This window comes from Panulirus ornatus, chromosome 16 (genome assembly GCF_036320965.1).
Source record: "Panulirus ornatus isolate Po-2019 chromosome 16, ASM3632096v1, whole genome shotgun sequence".
NCBI lineage: Eukaryota > Metazoa > Arthropoda > Malacostraca > Decapoda > Palinuridae > Panulirus > Panulirus ornatus.
This window is the reverse complement of record NC_092239.1, coordinates 30,474,444-30,493,992: the sequence shown is the minus strand read 5'-3', so window position 1 is coordinate 30,493,992 and position 19,549 is coordinate 30,474,444. Positions and strand designations below refer to the sequence as shown.

At 41.6% G+C, this 19,549-nt stretch overlaps 1 protein-coding gene across 2 annotated transcripts in view; it reads right to left on the bottom strand.

Annotated features, from left to right (window-relative positions):
* Window positions 1-19,549, bottom strand: part of LOC139754204 (zwei Ig domain protein zig-8-like) — a 377,483-nt gene that overhangs the window by 277,133 nt on the left and 80,801 nt on the right. The gene's annotated exons all lie outside the window — the stretch shown is intronic.

Below are 19,549 nucleotides of genomic sequence, written 5' to 3'. Positions count from 1 at the left end.
TCCGCAGGATACACAGTTGAAGCCTCACGATAATTCATTGTGTCACAGGAAGGACGGATGAGACATCGCTAACATTATAGGTCAGACGATACAGAGTTCACATCCAACTTTCCAGATGTAGGTTAGGTGGTGACTATAGCAAACCCGTGTTGCCATCTTTAGGTCAAGAGGTGAATACATCTTAGATCCATCTTGGTTTGTGGTGCTAGACGAGGTGGAGTGGAACTATATGGTTACCTGTAGTGACTAAATGCCATATCAGTCACACATGTATTTCCTTTAACATTACAGTTGGTTACCCGGATTTATATTTACATTCCTATTTGTGAAGATGGACCTGGCAGAAACGATTGTGTTAAACAAGGTAGATCAAATCTTGCTCGCTATAGATGTCAAAACAAACACAGGTCAGTCTCACTATGCTATGTGCAAAAAACTAACCTACAACCGAACATACATCGGTGTTACAACACAGGCCGGACTCATCCAATCTTGTTTAGAAAAAAATCTCAAAGTTACCTACAGTAGGCATTAAAACTCATTCAGACAAACCGTGGCTTTTGTAAGTCTATGAAGTACAGAACGAGCCTTACCTTGAGACTGTATAAGGATTGAGTCTGACCTTGTGTCTCCATATATAAAGGGAAACACTCGTATGTTTCCGAACAAGTTTAGGCACAGTCTTACGTATCAAGTTGTCGTATGTATCAAGTCAAATCGAGATAAAAGATTTCCACTGGAGCTGTACATTGTAACGGAAACACATGCAAAGACATCACTTGTCTCCTGTTGGTTAACACTCGTAAAAACACATCATAACTGGTAGTTTGACAGTTTACGTTGTAACGCTCTGACACTTTCAAGGTAATGGTATGGACGGTCCTGCTTTCCACGTAAAGCTCATCTTTATTGGTAGGTAAATTTGAGAGCCGTCATTTTCACTACCAGAGGTCATTGTATTCTTTAAAACGGACCTCTTTGTCTGTAGGCCTTATTCTCCTACAGCGGAACTTTCCTCCTAACTTTTAAATGTTATACTGGTATTAGCATTAACTAACATGATGTTACATTACTTAACCAAACAAAACCAACGCTAATCTACGTGCTTGCAAGCAGACTACCTTATATTGTTATGTGCTGTTACCAAACAATGTTATTCTCGCTATACACAAACGACAGACAAATGAAACCCAGTTGCCAAGCGTCTCAGGGAACACGTTGGTAACACCTGGACGTCAGGTCAGCATCAGACACAACCACTAGCGCCTCTCTCGGTCGTGGACGAAACCTTTCACGAGATGCTGGATGAACTGATATTTTCTTGTTGACCGAGATATACCCGGATAACAACTATATTTACCGGAATGGACCTTGAAACTAGTTCACTGAGTTGAACACCAAAAAATTATGTATGGTTCAAGTAAAACTAGAGACTTGTATTACCAGCGAAATATTCCTTGCTAACGCCTGATGTAGGGGAATACAGGAGTGACGGCAGGGAGAATATAGTGAAGATGATACTCTCCTCCGTCCTGATAACTGTGACTGCATTAAGAGTTTATAATCTATATCAGCTGTTCTGTGACAGTTTAGTGATACTATTGTCTACGATAAACAGATTACCATGCTCTCTGTAAGAAGTGTTAGCTTTCCAGAAAATTGTTAGGATTTAGTAGTTTGATAAATCAGACTTTGGATTTTCATAGCAAAATGTCATTATTCAAAAACAGGTTTGTTCTTAAGTTAACGGGTGGATTGGACAGCTACACAGCACTCAAAGTTGACATCAGGTACTTATCATTTGACACACCAGTAGCCGGCAATGAGGAGTCTGTGAGGAGGGTAGTCAGGGAACAGCCTTTTCTTACAAACGAGAATTAGTTCATCGATCCTTTGGCTTAAACTTAGGCGTCAATATTGGCAATGGTCTTGAGGAGCAAAGTTGTCAGGCTAATGTTCCAAGACACTTTTTTCTTTTTCTAGTTTTCACTTGTCGACGTCACGGTTGTTATTGTTGTAGAGCAGACATTGTAGATTTCACATGCGTCATTTTGTAGTTCATGAATACATTACGGCTCTCTCATCATACCTTACTTGGTATTAATTCATATCTACAAATGTTTCATGTCATTACTGACAGAACGGACGTTCAAGACATAAATAAAAAAGTGTTTGTCCCTCAGCACCTTTCGTTACTCGAGAAGGCTGAATATTATCAGATATCAAAAACATGTTTTCTCATTTCCCTGAAAATGGCGTTAGCGAAGACTTGACCTATTTTCATTGTCTCAGTCTGGGTCATTACTGAAATTTAAGGATTAGGTGTTTAGTTTACGAGTTGTGTGAGGGTAGACGTCTCAGTCTGATTATGACTGAAGGTTATCTGTTTCGCTTTAGGAATTCCTGAAGGTTAGTTGTTTCAGTTCAACCCTCGAAGGGTGAATGTTTCAGTCTGGCTGTTGCTGAAAATCATGACAGGAGAAGTACACCCGTGTGGGTACTGGTAGCCCCTTCACCATGTGAGCTGCCGTGCTGGACACATTATTAGCTTCAGAGTCACTATGGAGTTAGCCAAGCAGTGAACCATCAGCTTCATCGAATCTTTACTTGAAAAGTTGGTTGTGAAGTTCATTAAGTTATCAGATTATCTAATGACAGTCATTCTCGTGCATTTTGGCTTTCAAGTTATATTTCTGTAAGTCAACAAGTATTCAAGTTTGAATTCACTAAGTTTACAACTTTTTCTCCGCATAATGTATTTCAAAAGTAAATGGTTTACTAAAAAAATGAAAAGCAAATCATAAAATGCTGCCTCTACCACCATCCGCCACAATTTTTTTAATGATTGCCTTCAGTAACTCTTTACGGTGTGGTACGTTCAGCCTAATGAACCAATAACTTAAAAGTTCCTCCTCAGTATCTGACGCAAGGCCTAGTTGTTGACCGGTGGCTTTTGATCTTATATTCTGCAATGTCTGGATGGACGGAGTACATATATCTGTGGTAGGTTCTTGCAGCCCAACGAAACTTTTGAACACAAGGAGCTGGTGTGTACTTGAAACCATCCATAGTTGTTGTACCTGTTGTACAGGTACAATGTAACCTCCCATTTTTGTTGTAACCCTTGCACGATGCCCTGATGCCTGTAACATTTGTTAGGCTGTAACCTTTTTATATCAATGTCCAGGTAACTAAAACATCCCCTAGTTGCTGTGGCCTTTGAACATTAATGTCACGGTAAGTGGAACACTAATACCAAGGTCATACCTCACTCCCCCACCCACCCTACTGACCCCATCGTACGTATAAAGAGGGTGAAGGTCTTCCTCCAGAGAGTCATGGGTCCAGCCGGTCACATATGGAAGCAACACCACCAGCTTGCTAAAGAGCAGCCACTCTTTTGGTTCGCAAGTCGTAAGAAGTAAGAAATGTGTTTATCATTACTATCATCAGTAGTAGTAGTAGTAGTAGCAGACGTGGAAGACGTATCATAAGTATTATTATTGCTATCATTATTAGTATTATCATCTTTGCTATGTATAGGTTTATATTTGTTTATTGTTAGTAACAAGACATTAAGAACACAGCCTTACGTCATCTTATATGGTTTATTATAGTTTCTAGCAGCTTCCCCTCAGTACGGTAACAACTTCCATATCGGAAAACTTACGTTTTCAACAAACATTGCAACATTGTTACCATAACATTGTTACCATAACTATAGACACATAAATCTAGCATTGTTATCTGAGTAATGATCACTATCCCCCTCCTCCCTAGCCCATTCACCATCTAGTCTTATCGGGAACTGTCATTATTTTCCTTTTACTGAGCCATCGTCACTATTGTTCCTTCTAATCTGGGCCTACATTTTCCTCATCCATAAAATCATCCATCTTTTTCTATCATTCCTCCTGCTGGAGGACTCTATGACCAGCCCTGTGGTGCAGGAGACTCACCAGTTAAGGTGTGCGTCTCCTTAGTCACCTTCATCATTAGGACCGTCTTCCGATCCCATGCCTTCATCTTTCATGTCACCAGAGGTGATCGTGCACGCGTCTCTACAAGACAGCCCCATTACCAAGACATACACACGGTTTGGAAGTTAACAACACCGTCATTTGCAGGCCGTGAACTCCTAGATGGCTTGTTCAACAGGCACACCACCCAGCCACTTGCTCTTGAATCTCCTAGTTCTGTGTGTGTGTGTGCGTGTGTGTGTGTGTGTGGGTGTGTCTGTTTCTCTGAGTTTTTTCTTTACGTCCTTTATAACAAGCTAAACTTTCCATATCATGTTATGACCTCTAATCATTCTATCCCTTCATCTTTCGATGGACGGTTCACTATCTAAATCATCAAGTTGATTTCAACTTACAGACTGTGATCAGGTCACCCAATACTTTTCTTTCTTCCATGGTGGGAGAATTTAAGGCTTCGAGGCTTTTCCCTGCAATTCGACTTCCTTACTGCTAGTACTACCTTGGTTACCCTCCTCTGGAACTTCTTCATTAGTTCTTTGTGCTGCTTTAGGTGCCGTACCACAATGTGAGAAGCATGTTCTAGTGTCCTAACGTAGGATGTGAAGAGCCGGCTGAATATTTCCTTATCCACTTGTCCAAATACAAGAATGTTGTTCTAATATTAATCAGCAGACAGAGTTTCTCTTTCAACATTCTCCGAGAAGGAAAACCTTCCTGAGGAGCCACACTGAGGCCTCCAAGCCTGGACAACGTGCGTGACGCATCTGACGATAGGCTGAAAGACTAAACTGGGAAGATGCAACAAATACTATGTGGCAGTGAAGGGTGTAGCAGACAGTTTGGCACTGAAGGATGTAGCAGACAGTGTATGACACTGAAGGGTGTAGCAGACAGTGTTTGGCACTGAAGGATGTAGCAGACAGTGTATGACACTGAAGGGTGTAGCAGACAGTGTATGACACTGAAGGATGTAGCAGAAAGTGTTTGGCACTGGAGGATGTTCCTAATAATGTTAGGTTGTGGAGGGTGTAGCATAGAAAGTATGGCACTAGAGGGTGTAGCAGGAGACAAGATGCTAAGGCTGTTTTAATAAACATTATACAACGAGAGATCTTGAAGAGCATACTGCATGGCAAAGCAGAGTGCAACAGACGCTTTGTGGCAGAGGAGGATGTAGCAGACTTTGTGTAACAAAGGAACTTGCAGTAGATAATGTGGGAAGGTGTAACAGAGAAACCATGGCAAGGAAAGGTGCACCAGACTGTGTGTGGCAGAGTAGGGGGCGAAGGTTTAACCAACAGTTTACAGAAGGAGCAGTGCAGCAGACAGTGTATGGAAGGGGAAGGTACAGAAGACAGCGTGTGACAGGGAGTGTGAAGCAGACAGCGTGTGAGAGGGGAGTGTGTAGCAGACAGTGTGTGACAGGGGAGTGCTTAGCAGACAGCGTGTGACAGGGGAGTGTGTAGCAGACAGTGTGCGACAGGGGAAGGTGTGAAGGTGCAGACGACATGTGGCAGTTGGATGTGTCGTGTGTAAAGACATGAAGCGAGATAGTGGCCTCTCGTCAGGGTTCTGCTCACGTGGGCACGCACCAAGCGGAAATGAAGTAATTAGCTGATTAATGAAGAGACAATGAGGCGCCTGGAGGAGTGCAAGCCTCCGAGTAAAGTGGCACATGACTGCTCGTCCTGTGGGAGGGGAGGAAATGGACCTACGTACATCTAGCCAGGTACTCGACCCAAAAGCAAAGGAATGTTATCAGGGTCGAGTCGTACATCCCTAACAAACCAACCGATCCATCCAAGCGATGGCACACCCGCCTGCATCTTAAATAGAGATAGACTGTAGTGAAGTACTACAGAACTGGCCGTCAACAAGCAAAGTGTAGTGTAGGACTAAGCAGACGTCCGACGATCTTTAAAAAAAAACAAGTGAAGTTCTGGATATACATAAAGGGAAGAAAATCTACGGTGTAGCTGTGTAAGAAAACAAGGAGACATCCAGTCTGTGAATCTCTGAAGTGTAGGATGTGGTGCCCAGTACAATGTTGGATGACCAAGTCAAGAATAAAGGACACGGCAGTCGACTTTACGCCCCACTCAAAGCAGACCCTAAACTAGATATATCTCGATGTAAAGATTAAATAAAAATGTATTGGTTTAGAAATATTAGTACAGGCGAGAGAGTAAGCTGTCAAATAACTATTACCACAAAGACACTGGAATGTTCTAAAACTAAGTTTAGCACATACGTGAGGCCATGATTGTTCAGGTGTATATCCTACCGTTGTTGAGATCTTGTGTCTCTGTGTTAGCAGCTTATTATACTCGTCTATAATTACATTTCCAAAACCAATAATTCCATATTTTACAAACTGTAGTTAAGATTCATCCAGTTTAGAACGATAATTACAAGCTCCATCTTGATTACTTGGTTTGATTACCTTATCCCACTTATTTCTTCATCCCTCAGAACAAACACCGCCCCTCAACCTACGTCACTCCACACTTTCTCCCTACTCTACCTACACCTTCCCTCACTCTATGCCTTCCCCTCACTACACGATTTCCCCTCATTTTACTCATTCCCCTCAGTATGTCTTTCCCTCACTCTACGCTTTTCCCTCATTCTTCGCCATCCATTCACTACGCTTTCCCCGCACAACGCCTTCCCCTCACCCTACGCCTTCCCCTTACTTTTGCCACTTTTTTTCCCATTCCATGAAATAAAGATATCATTCCAGCTCTTTTCATATCGTTGATAGATTTATATGAAATTTCATTAAAGTGTCAGTTCCTCTGTGTAAATAAAGAATAACAGACCAAAGACTGATGTTTGAGGAGCTTTTCCTGAAGCTGAGCTCTTTCAGTTCGTTAACCATACTTTGGTCTTTTTATTCGTTAATCATACTTTAATTTTTTTATTCGTTAAACATACTTTAATCTTTTTATTCTTTAACCATGCTTGAAACTTTTTATTCGTTGACAATACTTTAATGTTTTTATTCGTTAATCATACTTTAATCTTATTAGTTAATCATACTTTAATTTTTTTATTCGTTAACCATGCTTTAATCTTTTTACGAACCCTTTCAGTTCCCTGAAGCTTCACTTTCTATGTTGGTCTTGTATAAGGAACCCTCTTGAAAGGTTTGTGTTATTCAAAGTAAATAAGCTTATATTAACATTCATTATCCTACGCTTCAAGTGTTTCTGAGAAGAATGATAATAGGTAGTTAAAACGGATCCACCCAAGTAAAGCCACGCTGTAACCCGCTGATTAAAGTTTTTCTAATTGACTACAAATTGAATTTGCTATTATTGCCTCTAGTGATTTCTCCACTATTGATTTCAAGCTATTTAGTCGACAATTAGAGGTAAGTGACCAATCTGCCTTCTTGAAAATTGGCAGTACATTAGCGATCTTCCACGATCCTGGTGAGACGCCCTCTCTCAGTGAGCTATGAAACTTATTAGCTAATGGAACACTGAGCTCTTCCCTATATTCTTTAAGGACACATATATATCTCGTTAGGGCCTGAAGATGTATCCAATATTCATGAATCTATTTGCATAAGGTCATTTTGCTGTATTCGTAATCTAAGTAACTTAGTTTTCACTTCCTCTGTATTTATCTACTGCACTGAAAATACAGTTTTGCTTTCTGACTGATAAGAAATGAATGGATGATTTAAAAGTTCCTTTCTCTCCACGTCTCTGTGAGCTGTCCTGAATATATATATATATATATATATATATATATATATATATATATATATATATATATATATATATATATATATATATATATATATTTTTTTTTTTTTTTTTTTTTCATTTTTGCTGTCTCCCGCGTTTGCGAGGTAGCGCAAGGAAACAGACGAAAGAAATGGCCCAACCCACCCCCATACACATGTATATACATACGTCCACACACGCAAATATACATACCTACACAGCTTTCCATGGTTTACCCCAGACGCTTCACATGCCTTGATTCAATCCACTGACAGCACGTCAACCCCGGTATACCACATCGCTCCAATTCACTCTATTCCTTGCCCTCCTTTCACCCTCCTGCATGTTCAGGCCCCGATCACACAAAATCTTTTTCACTCCATCTTTCCACCTCCAATTTGGTCTCCCTCTTCTCCTCGTTCCCTCCACCTCCGACACATATATTCTCTTGGTCAATCTTTCCTCACTCATTCTCTCCATGTGCCCGAACCATTTCAAAACACCCTCTTCTGCTCTCTCAACCACGCTCTTTTTATTTCCACACATCTCTCTTACCCTTACGTTACTTACTCGATCAAACCACCTCACACCACATATTGTCCTCAAACATCTCATTTCCAGCACATCCATCCTCCTGCGCACAACTCTATCCATAGCTCACGTCTCGCAACCATACAACATTGTTGGAACCACTATTCCTTCAAACATACCCATTTTTGCTCTCCGAGATAATGTTCTCGACTTCCACACATTCTTCAAGGCTCCCAGAATTTTCGCCCCCTCCCCCACCCTATGATCCACTTTAGGTCACAGTGGTGCGTGTGATCTAGTATTTGCTGATAACCACGAGGAAAATGAAACAGTAAGTTCCTAAGTGCACTTTCGTGTAATGATCACATCGTCAGGGGAAATAAAGAACGTTTGTTTACCAATGGCGTCTTAGTTACGTCTTTTCCTTGTGTATCAACTGACTGTTCTACGTCTCATATTTTATTCTTGTATCTCCCCTGACGATCTAATCATTACATGAATATGCACTTGGGATCTTATCGTGTTTTATTTTCCAATTGGTTTTATATATATATATATATATATATATATATATATATATATATATATATATATATATATATATATATATATATATATGTGTGTGTGTGTGTGTGTGTGTGTGTGTGTGTGTGTGTGTGTAACATTCAGTCAGGTCATCAGGAACAACATCTTTTTATCCATACCTAAACGCACCTTTCGGGTCATTACTAAACTCGTCAATCCCAAAAAAATCTTGGAAGGATCCTGAGCCCCGGTGGTGAGGATCCTGAGCCCCGGTGGTGAGGATCCTGAGCCCCGGTGGTGAGGATCCTGAGCCCCGGTGGTGAGGATCCTGAGCCCCGGTGGTGAGCGTCAGTAGAGACACAAGACAGTTGTCTCTTCTACCCAATCCACCGAATGTTCTCTGGCTGAAACCGCTTTTTTTTTTCAAGGATAGCCAAGCCTGAGGCAGCTCATCCACAGTGGAATAACTAACACAGAAGTATTCCTGAAGAGCCTCACAGGAAGCACACACAAGATCCCCTGTAAACAAATGTTCTCCGTTCACAATACAGACCTAAGGTACTCCATAGCATCATCTCCAGTACAACAAGGTACACAACCCAACAACTTACTCAACCCAACGACTAACTCAAGCTTGGAATTTAAAAGAGAACAATGAATACTTGGAATTTTTTTTTCATATCTAACAAACTAAACCATAAATTCCCTCCAGAAACATCGACATTATTTTGAATCAACTGGCTAGGAAGGAGGTTGTTAACCCCTCATCACATAAGATATCTAGGAGGCCCCACTACCACCCTCTCACGCCGTATGTCCAGCAACTCCAGCAAGATGGACCGGTCACTCATGATGACCCAGTATGGGACCAACCTGACAAGACATCAGAGGAAGAGTCGATAGAAATACACCAATACCACACAGACATTTCCTCACATGGAAAAATGTCTCGTCATTCGTGAGGTAACGCCAGCCATTAACATCCGAAACGTCGGACAAGATCGAACGATCCACCTCGTCTTCAAAATACATGAAGCATGTCAACACTTCAGGAGACTCACCATATTACTCAGGTGAGCTGCTACATCAACAGTTCACCACACGGACACTAATAAATCGTGTTCTCCAGACCTCTGCTTCTTCGTTCACTTCTTCCAGATTCGTCCCGGTTATACCTCAACTTGATTTATTCTTGATGGGAATTATTTATTCACCAGCCCCGAGGTAAGGCACAATAGCTAGGTTAGCTATGAGGATGTTGAGAGCCTCAGAGGCCTTGAGTTTCTCTAAATCGCAGTAGATTAAGTCTAAGAAGCTGACGAGACAGTGGGTGGTAAAGGATGCTGCTGAATGTCTCTTTAAGCTCAATCAAACACGAATCTTTCTGTGACTAAACCGGAGAGCGTAGTGGTAGGAGTGCGTCGAAACAGTGGTCTATTGATTCAAGCTGACGTACACACATACTTCTGTCTTATGTGCTCATACCTTAACCTCCTCCATCTACCTTCACAAATACACTAAACCGTTTCACACTTTGCAACATTACGCCCCCTCCTTACCGCGCGACGCCCGTTAAACCTGACACTCACCTCACGGCTCCCACTTATTTCCTTACTCACACATCACTACACTCCGGACATCCCCTTACTACATTACTCCCACATGGGAAGCTTTTAGTTGCACCAGACGTGTACCCATCACCACCTCACAAACCCATTACCCCCTGCCCCACTGTAGCCCTCCATCAGCCCGACAGGCAGCGAGTCTAGGCCATTATAATGGCCTGGGGGTTGACGGAGCACCTGTCGCCTCGCCACCGCCTGGAGGCCACATTACCCACGAAATCCTTCTCATTTTCCCTGGGGCAGCCATCATCAGCTGTGCCGCCACCCGCCCGCATGCCACCGACGCCACTAAAGTTCTGTTTTTTTATCATTTTTTAAAGCCTACATGTGGCCTTGTAATTCCTTGAGGACGACAATAATACGTGTGGGTATGATCGCCTGACCTTCACTTAAAAGTTACTTGGTACTGTAGTACCCAAGGTCATCCTGTCATCCATAAAAGGTTCATCTATGGAGGTCAGGTTGTATTACGAGAGTGGATGTTGGAGAAACGTCGTGACAAACAAACTTGTCAGCATCAAGATCAGGAGGACCAGCAGCATCTGCTGTGTCTTCGTGGAAGTATCTTGTGTAACGACAATTATGATCATCATAATGGTCATCCGAAATCAGTTCTTCACCAACACATTCTCCTACATTCCTCACCCTCAGCAACACTCGCCCACACTCCTCTCCATCACCGACATTTCTACACTTTTCCCAATAGCCAACACTCTCCTTCACTTCTCTCTGTCACTAACAGTCTCCTACATTTCTCTCCATCGCCAACAGTTTCCTATATTTCTCTCCATCACCAACAGTCTCCTATACTTCTCTCCATCACCAACAGTCTCCTACACTTCTCTCCATCACCAACACTCCTACACTCTATCTGATCTGTTTATCTTGCTCCTGGCTTACCCTGGTACTCCCGCTGCTAATATCACTTTGCAGATACGTTTTATTGTCCTTCAAGTTTGTGTCATCCATACGATCTAATCTCTTCAGATTATCCTCTTTAACACTTAAGCACAACGGCACCACCCTTGAATATTTATGACGTGACCCTGAAGAGTCAGGTCAGAGGCCAGACCATCCTAATTAGTTGTTCAGGTGTGGTGCTCCAGGGTCGGGATTCCTGATCATATTCGTAACGTTAGACCATTTTTTGTTTACCTTTGTATAACTCAAACTCTGACCCTATTACATTCTTTATCCCAATAATTTGCTGAAGTAAAGGACTTCGCCTCATTCGAGGTAAAACGTTTGCCTGCAAGTTTGTATCCTATACTACTACAAGCGAAATCAAGCGAATCTAGTTTTCAGTAGCGTGTTAGATCATCAAAGCCAGTGATAACTTGAATATTTGTATTAGATCATCTCTTAACTTTCTCTTTTCTTTATTCAGCTCGTTTAGTTGGGTCTCAGAGGACCTGTTTCTCAGCCCTGGAATCATCTTGGTTGCTCGACGCTAAATACGTGCTAATATATGCTAAATAATACTGGTGACGTCACAGCACTTCACCTGTACTCGTGGTGTACACAGGTAATAATCCAACTTAGTAATAGTACACACGTTACACCATCTTTATGACATGAACACGACGGTACTGTTGTTAATACAACCCTTGGGTATAATATGCTCAGAGGGTGATGGAGTCATAGTAAGGTACAAGGCTCCTCAACCCACTGTTCTTGTCTCACAACACAAACCTCACCAACATTTTGTTTCTTGATTCATGGAATTGCCCCCAGACTTTGCCTCCGTTCTTCCGCAACTTTTTTTAATAATGTTAAGTCTAATAAATAATGTAAAATCCTCTTATTTCCAGAAAATTTCCACATTCTTCGCATCTTTTCGCATTTTTCCTTAATCCTATTTGTCACCTTCCCGCCACTCTTCCTACCACGGTCAGTAGACCAGACTCTGTTGTTCCTACATTCTTTCCTTTTACTTTCAGCAGCAATACTCTGTTTACTCAAGGATTTAGCATTTGCACTTGTCCCATATTTGAGCACCTGCTGAAGGAATTCACCTAAGCATCATGTCTCACCTCTCACCATCTTTTCCTCTATTACACCAGGAACGCAGTGTCTGCAGTAAGTTTTTCTTCATAACTCCAACTTAGCGTCCTTCCTCACTGCCCAGCCCTATTCTGTTTACACATTATTCATATTTGTAGTCAGTATCGTAAACTGGATATTAACTCTATCATGATAGCTTTTCTACTTTAGTAAACCTAGCAGTATTGATTCTTAGGACCTGTTTTACATCATCAATTTCGGACAGCATTATGTCAGGTTCCAATTATACCAACTTTTTCTTCCTCAGTTAATAACTCGGTGAAGGAACTCGCGCGTTTTCTCCTACTAACAAACTCATCTGCCTTCCCAAGTCTTCGTTCCTTTTATTTTCCCCTCACCGCACCACTAATCCCTAATTAGGTTCTAAGTCAAGCCTCTCACGCCCTCTTCTGAATTTCCTCCCTCACCCCAACCTTTTTGGAGCTTAAACTAGTGAATAATCTATTTCTTTTATAAATCTGTTCACAAACTCTTTCTTCAAAATGCTCTAGCACATTTCTCAAGTTGTTTTCACCAGATTATTCCACACTGCAGATCCCTAATGTCTCAAGCCCCAATATCCAATATCTTCTACCTTTTTCCATTGCTCATGGTGTCATTTCTTATCGACGTGTGTGCGATCACCCCATCACCTGAAGCTCTACTTTAAGTGATCGGCAAACCTGCCGTGCTCTGAGACAGTCCCTGATCTCCGAAGTCCACTCCTCCCTTTGACAGCCTTCATTATTATCTATTTTCATTTTGCTTTGTCGCTGTCTCCCGCGTTTGCGAGGTAGCGCAAGGAAACAGACGAAAGAAATGGCCCAACCCATCTCCATACACATGTACATACATACACGTCCACACACGCAAATATACGTACCTATACATCTCAATGTACACATATATATATATATATATATATATATATATATATATATATATATATATATATATATATATATATATATATATATATATATACACACACAGACATATACATATATACACATGTACATAATTCATACTGTCTGCCTTTATTCATTCCCATCGCCACCTCGCCACACATGGAATACCATCCCCCTCCCCCCTCATGTGTGCGAGGTAGCGCTAGGAAAAGACAACAAAGGCCCCATTCGTTCACACTCAGTCTCTAGCTGTCATGTAATAATGCCCGAAACCACAGCTCCCTTTCCACATCCAGGCCCCACAGAACTCTCCACAGTTTACCCCAGACGCTTCACAAGCCCTGATTCAAGCCATTGACAGCACGCCATACATTCATATATTCCTTTATTCTTATATGTCGTCGTATACTGTACAAACGTTGAACATTTTATTGTAATTGCAACCCCGTCCTTTAGAGCGACCAAAACTCAAAATCAGCTTAGGATATGAATAAAGAAAAAAAAATATCGTATCCCTCCGATGGTTCTTGGCAAGAAATGAATGAGTCTCCAGTTCTCAACAAGCAAAGTGAAATATAACTACTGACATATCTAGAACCTGATCAGTTTGTATATCTATACATTCATCAAGAAGTATAAAACTAAGGATCACAGCCAACTGGTCGTCTCAAAATGTTTAGCAAAATCCTAATGAATAATCATGTCGAGGTCTTGAACGTACACAAGGGATGAAATATTCCGGTCCTACATTAACATTTTGTCCACTGATATTTACACTACTCTTGTCAGAGTCCATTGCCTGATGTTTCTTTAACTCCAGAAATGTATATAACACGCTCTTCCTAAGCCTTCATGAGTAAACTTGCGAAGGTTTTATATATTTTTTCCATATTTTGAAATTGGGGAAACATTTTCCTTTGCAGTCACCTATAGGAGGGAAAGAAAAAAATAGGACACCTATGAAGTTCATCAAAAAATCTGTATCCATGAAGATACAGAACTGAAGTTTGTGGGGAAAAAATCACTCTTACACGACAGACAGAAGAAAACGCCAGCGTGCCACAAGTTCAGTTGGCCAGGCCACCAACACTTTCATGGACCAACCTGCAGTACGCTGCTGCTAAATCGTTCATCCATTTTCTGTCTAGCACTTGCGTTTAATAATCACGGGATCCACACAATAATGTAAACTAGCTTACTTGACCTACTGTAACGCAGTGGCTGGGTCAAACTTTCTTTCTACCTTGTTATATTGCCACATGAGGACGACAAGTCTGCAGGTAGAACATGTGTGGTTGTAGAAATATAGTGAACACCTGAAGAACGCGTTTAGAATAGTTCAATTTCTGGTTATAACTTACTAATCCTGACTGTTGATCAACCTACGTTCCAGGCCGCTACACTTTGCAATGTTTACATATTTCCCAGGATGTTAACGATACGTGTCACTGTCCAGTGATATAAAAATATCCTAATCATTTGATTTTATGAGGTAATAACAAAAAATATTTAATAGGAAAGTTAATATATGTTATAATGCGTTATCGCCTGATCTAATAACAATAATGATATATTTTCACGTCAGTGAAGTGCATTATTAGATTTCATTTTCGGAGCAATGTAATCATTATTCATTGGAATGAAGTCATCCTCACGGTAGAAGTTTGTGAGGTAAATGACTTATCATTATGATATGAATAGTAGCAGTCCCACACGTGGAAGTGGCATCCCTTGCCTTAGTCACATAACATGTCATCATCACATAGCATTATGCTGTGTACGGCAACAAACTATCCTCTTGTAACACTTGGCCAAATAATATCATAAAATGATAAACGCCACAAGTATTGTTTAGAAATACAACATTGCTCCTAGCAAAATCCCTCATCAGAACACATGACATTACAACATTGTCAAAACACTCATCACAACACATGACATCACAAAATTGTCAAAACACTCATCACAAATGAACACCAAAGCATTCCACCTATAATACCACTCCATCCTCAAAACAACAACCATAGCATAACATAATGCAGCAACAACACAACAACCATAGCATAACATAACCCTGCAGCCACAACACAACAACCATAGCATAACATAGCAATGCAGCCACAACACAACAACCATAGCACAACATAACAATGCAGCCATAACACAACAACAATAGCACAAGATAACAATGCAGCCACAACACAACAACCATAGCATAACATAACCCTGCAGCCACAACACAACAACCATAGCACAAGATAACAATGCAGCCACAACACAACAACCATAGCATAACCTAACACTGCACCCACAACAAAGTAACCATAGTACAACATAACACAACAACCATAGCACAGCCTAACAATGCATCCACAACACAGCAAACATAGCACAACCTAACACTGCAGCCACAACACAACGCAAGGCAACAGTACTACTACATGATGATGCTCCCGGCGTAACACACTACAACCCTACCGGCGCCAAAACACACAGTGCTTCAGTCGCAACACAAAGCAGCAAAACTGGGAAATATATCAATAACAACACTGCAGCTACAATAAGACGTGTCAGAGGAAAAGATAATAAGAAAGCTATGGCCACAACCCAGCAAGTCGCGTGACAACAGTACAGCAACAGCAGCATCAACACTTCCTAAAATTTGATCAAAGAACAACTCAAACAGTTGCTACAGATCACTTAAAACTTTAAGGATCTCTTATCTATTTGTTCCTGTTATGGAGTCTCAATTATATGACTCCATATGAATCACCAAAGGAGACGCACCAGGTATGAGTCTCGCCATGTATACCCAAAAAGGTAGCAGACACGGCGCACCCCCTCTAACCCATCTATGTAATAACTCACAAAAAGGTACATTTCCTGTGTAGACGAAGGTTCCCAAAGTAGTTCGTATATACAGGGATAAAGATCCCTTACCTCTGAATAATAATCGACCTCCATCCTTGCCTCCTGCTTTTTACGACACATGCCTGACGAAACGATCAGACACCTCATAACACAACACAACCCAAAATTCGCTATGGCACATCACAACAACACAGCAGCAATATCCTAAAGGATATCATCTAATACACTACAACATTGGCTGTAGTACATCACAACTTCCTCGTAAAACATAAAACATATCATCGTATCACATCACCACAATCACTATCTTCCATTATGCCTAAGACTCACCACATCACAAACTCATCACTAAACATCAGCCAACCTCACTTACAACATATCAGATTTACAGTACACAACAAAGTAGACATAACACACTGACCACAACAGAATACAAAAACACGGTCTTCACAACACAATTCCCTCAACACTATATAAACCAGCGTAAGAATCACGGCCACAGGCACCATCCCACAACCTGGATTTACACTTGAGGTTAAGCAGCCAGGACTGGGTGGGTGGCGGGTCCACCGAACAGAAGCTTCCACCCCGGGGCGGACAATAGCTCCCACCCAGCAGCAGCTTCCATGCATTGGGCAGGAAATGTCTCTCACCCACCCACCCATCCAGTATCATCACCCCGCATCCGTTGGGGAGGAAATGCGCCCCTTCCACCCAACCACCCAGCAGCAGCCGCTCCCTTCTCCTGGGACGGAAGGCACCGCCCCCTGGTGAGGTAGGTTGGTGCTGATGACAAACGTTTACCTCACTACTCTGATGCTGCAGACTGGCAACACTGCCTTGCACGCGACTTGCTGTGTCTTCATCACGGGAGCGTTTTAATTATGTCGTGATTAGTGTCAGGTAAGCTGCAGAGAGCGGCTGAGCACGGCCTGAGCACACATGGAGCCAGGAACGGGTGTGCACGGCCTAAGCACACAGAGGTCCTCAGGAGAGGATAGTGGAGGGAATCCTTACCATGTGTGGGTCTCCAAGGGTCAATACATCTACTGAGATGCAGCCTGACTCGGGTCTATATAACTACACATGCTGCTTGTAAAAGTTTTGTCTCATCAAAAGTTAGTTATTCAGGATATGCATTGAAAATATCTTAAAGACGAAAGAAACAGGAAAAATATAGATGTTATAAAAGGTAAAATAGAATGAGTCAAATAAAAGAAGCTAGCAGACAAAGCAATGAGTTACTTTCTACGATCTAAGTTTTGTGGGGAGAATTAAGGCTCTATTTCACAAGGTACGAGTTATGGGCGAGTCTGGGAGAATTAGTTCCCATCTAAATTAAGGAAACCTAAGCAAAATACTCTTACGAAATATATGGCGAATTAATTCATGGCACTTACGGAAGACCTGACAAAGTTTCACTGTCTATCCTGAGAAACGAACAGATGTCTACTGTAAAGAAAACGAGGTACAGTTCAGTCAACTAACTCCATACAGCTTCACACTCTACAAATGTCTTCTGGTCCTCCACTTTACCTTCTCTATTTAACCTCTTTTTTCCTCCACAACCCTCATCCAAAGGCCCCAACCTCATCCTATACTGTCCAATCAAGAGGAAAAAGAGAACTGTAGAAGTTTTCTGGCTGCGTCTCGCGTAGGTTTACTGGAAATTGTACAGACTAGTCATGTAGCTGTGTGGAGGAGGAGGAGGACTACTGGTCTCAACGAGATGATGTCTGAGTCTGAGAGCTGGGGAGGAACAAGAGTGAGTCTGATGTGTGGGAACTGATGATAATACTGTGATGCATACTAGAAAGATAGCTGTTATCTGATCTGGTATTGTGGGTAGTAGAAAACTGATTTAAAGTCTTTGTTCAGTGAAGAAAAGTGAGATAGGTGTGGAGTATGAGTGCTGGTCAGTGAGCGCTAAGTGAGCTGGGGTCTGGCGTTTGGGCAACAAAGACAGAGACTGGTAGGGTAGAGGAAGGTAGACTTGATACAGTTTGGGAGCAGTGAAATAAGAAGCCTGGGTGTAGCTAGTGGACACTGGAGAAATACTTGGATTGACCAATACTGCGGAAGTACATAACCTAGGATCAGGAGTATAGGTGGTGGAAACATGGATCTGGAACCTAACTTTTCCAGGAACAAAGTCGACTTTATAAAGACTTTCAGGCTATAAGCTACCAAGGTTACTAGCTGTATCATTCATAGATCAGTGACTCAGACTTATATCAACCTACTACACAAAAAGTCAAAGAAACTGTCCGTTTCTTTAGGATTCTGCCTAATGTACTGACTGATATTTCATCCAAGATATAAAGAACAAAACTTATATTTACAAAATGATTCATCTTAACCAAGATATAAAGAACAAAACTTATATTTACAAAATAACATTTCCCCTGACTAAAGCCATGACATAATACGTCATTCTTCACTTTATGAGATATCTAACTACTCCTGTATGGATGCTTTCAGTCACGTCTTGCTACTAACATTCTTTGTTAATTTTGTCCTTATTCAAGTGTGCGTCTCTGAGCAGCTGAATATGAACAAGACAAAACAAGAGACACAAGACCATTGTATTTTGGCGAGGAGGCCGACTACCTGGTACTCCTGGTGATCCACTGGGAAGGATCCTACAGCCAGAGGTGGAACAGTTATTAATGAGATTCTTTGGCCAGTCACTCTGACGGACACGACTGTCCTTGATAGGGTACTCTGGCCAGTCACTCTGACAGTCAAGGCTGTCATTGGCTCCTGTTGTTTTCAGTTTTCAACTATTGATTTGATACTTGTCAGAAGAGCAACGAAAATACCGTGCAATCCTACCTACCTTGTGGGCGGGGGCGCCAAACAGAATACAAAGTGCACGAAAGGTGCAGGAACTCGGACTCAATGACTGAATTACAAGTTGTACAGTGAGACAAATGTTAACAAGGATTGGGCTGGGGTGACTGTCGCTAGTGTTTCGTTTTTGGACAACTTTCGTGTGGAAGATGCAGCAGCGGGGTTGAGGCTCTCTCTCTCTCTCTCTCTCTCTCTCTCTCTCTCTCTCTCTCTCTCTCTCTCTCTCTCTCTCTCTCTCTCTCTCTCAATCAATCAATCAATCAAATGTCACAGCCACTATTACTATCATCATTATGTGCTGCTATTGGTTGATTTCCTGCTATTTCTATTAGTTTTTTCTTCAGAAGAAAAATGATATACAGAAAACAAGAAATAATACAAACGAGAAGACAAGAGTGAGGTGCCTTATCTTCCATCCTCTTACCTTGACGTAAGGATTCCCGCTTTATTTTCATCACTATCCTAACGAGAAGATA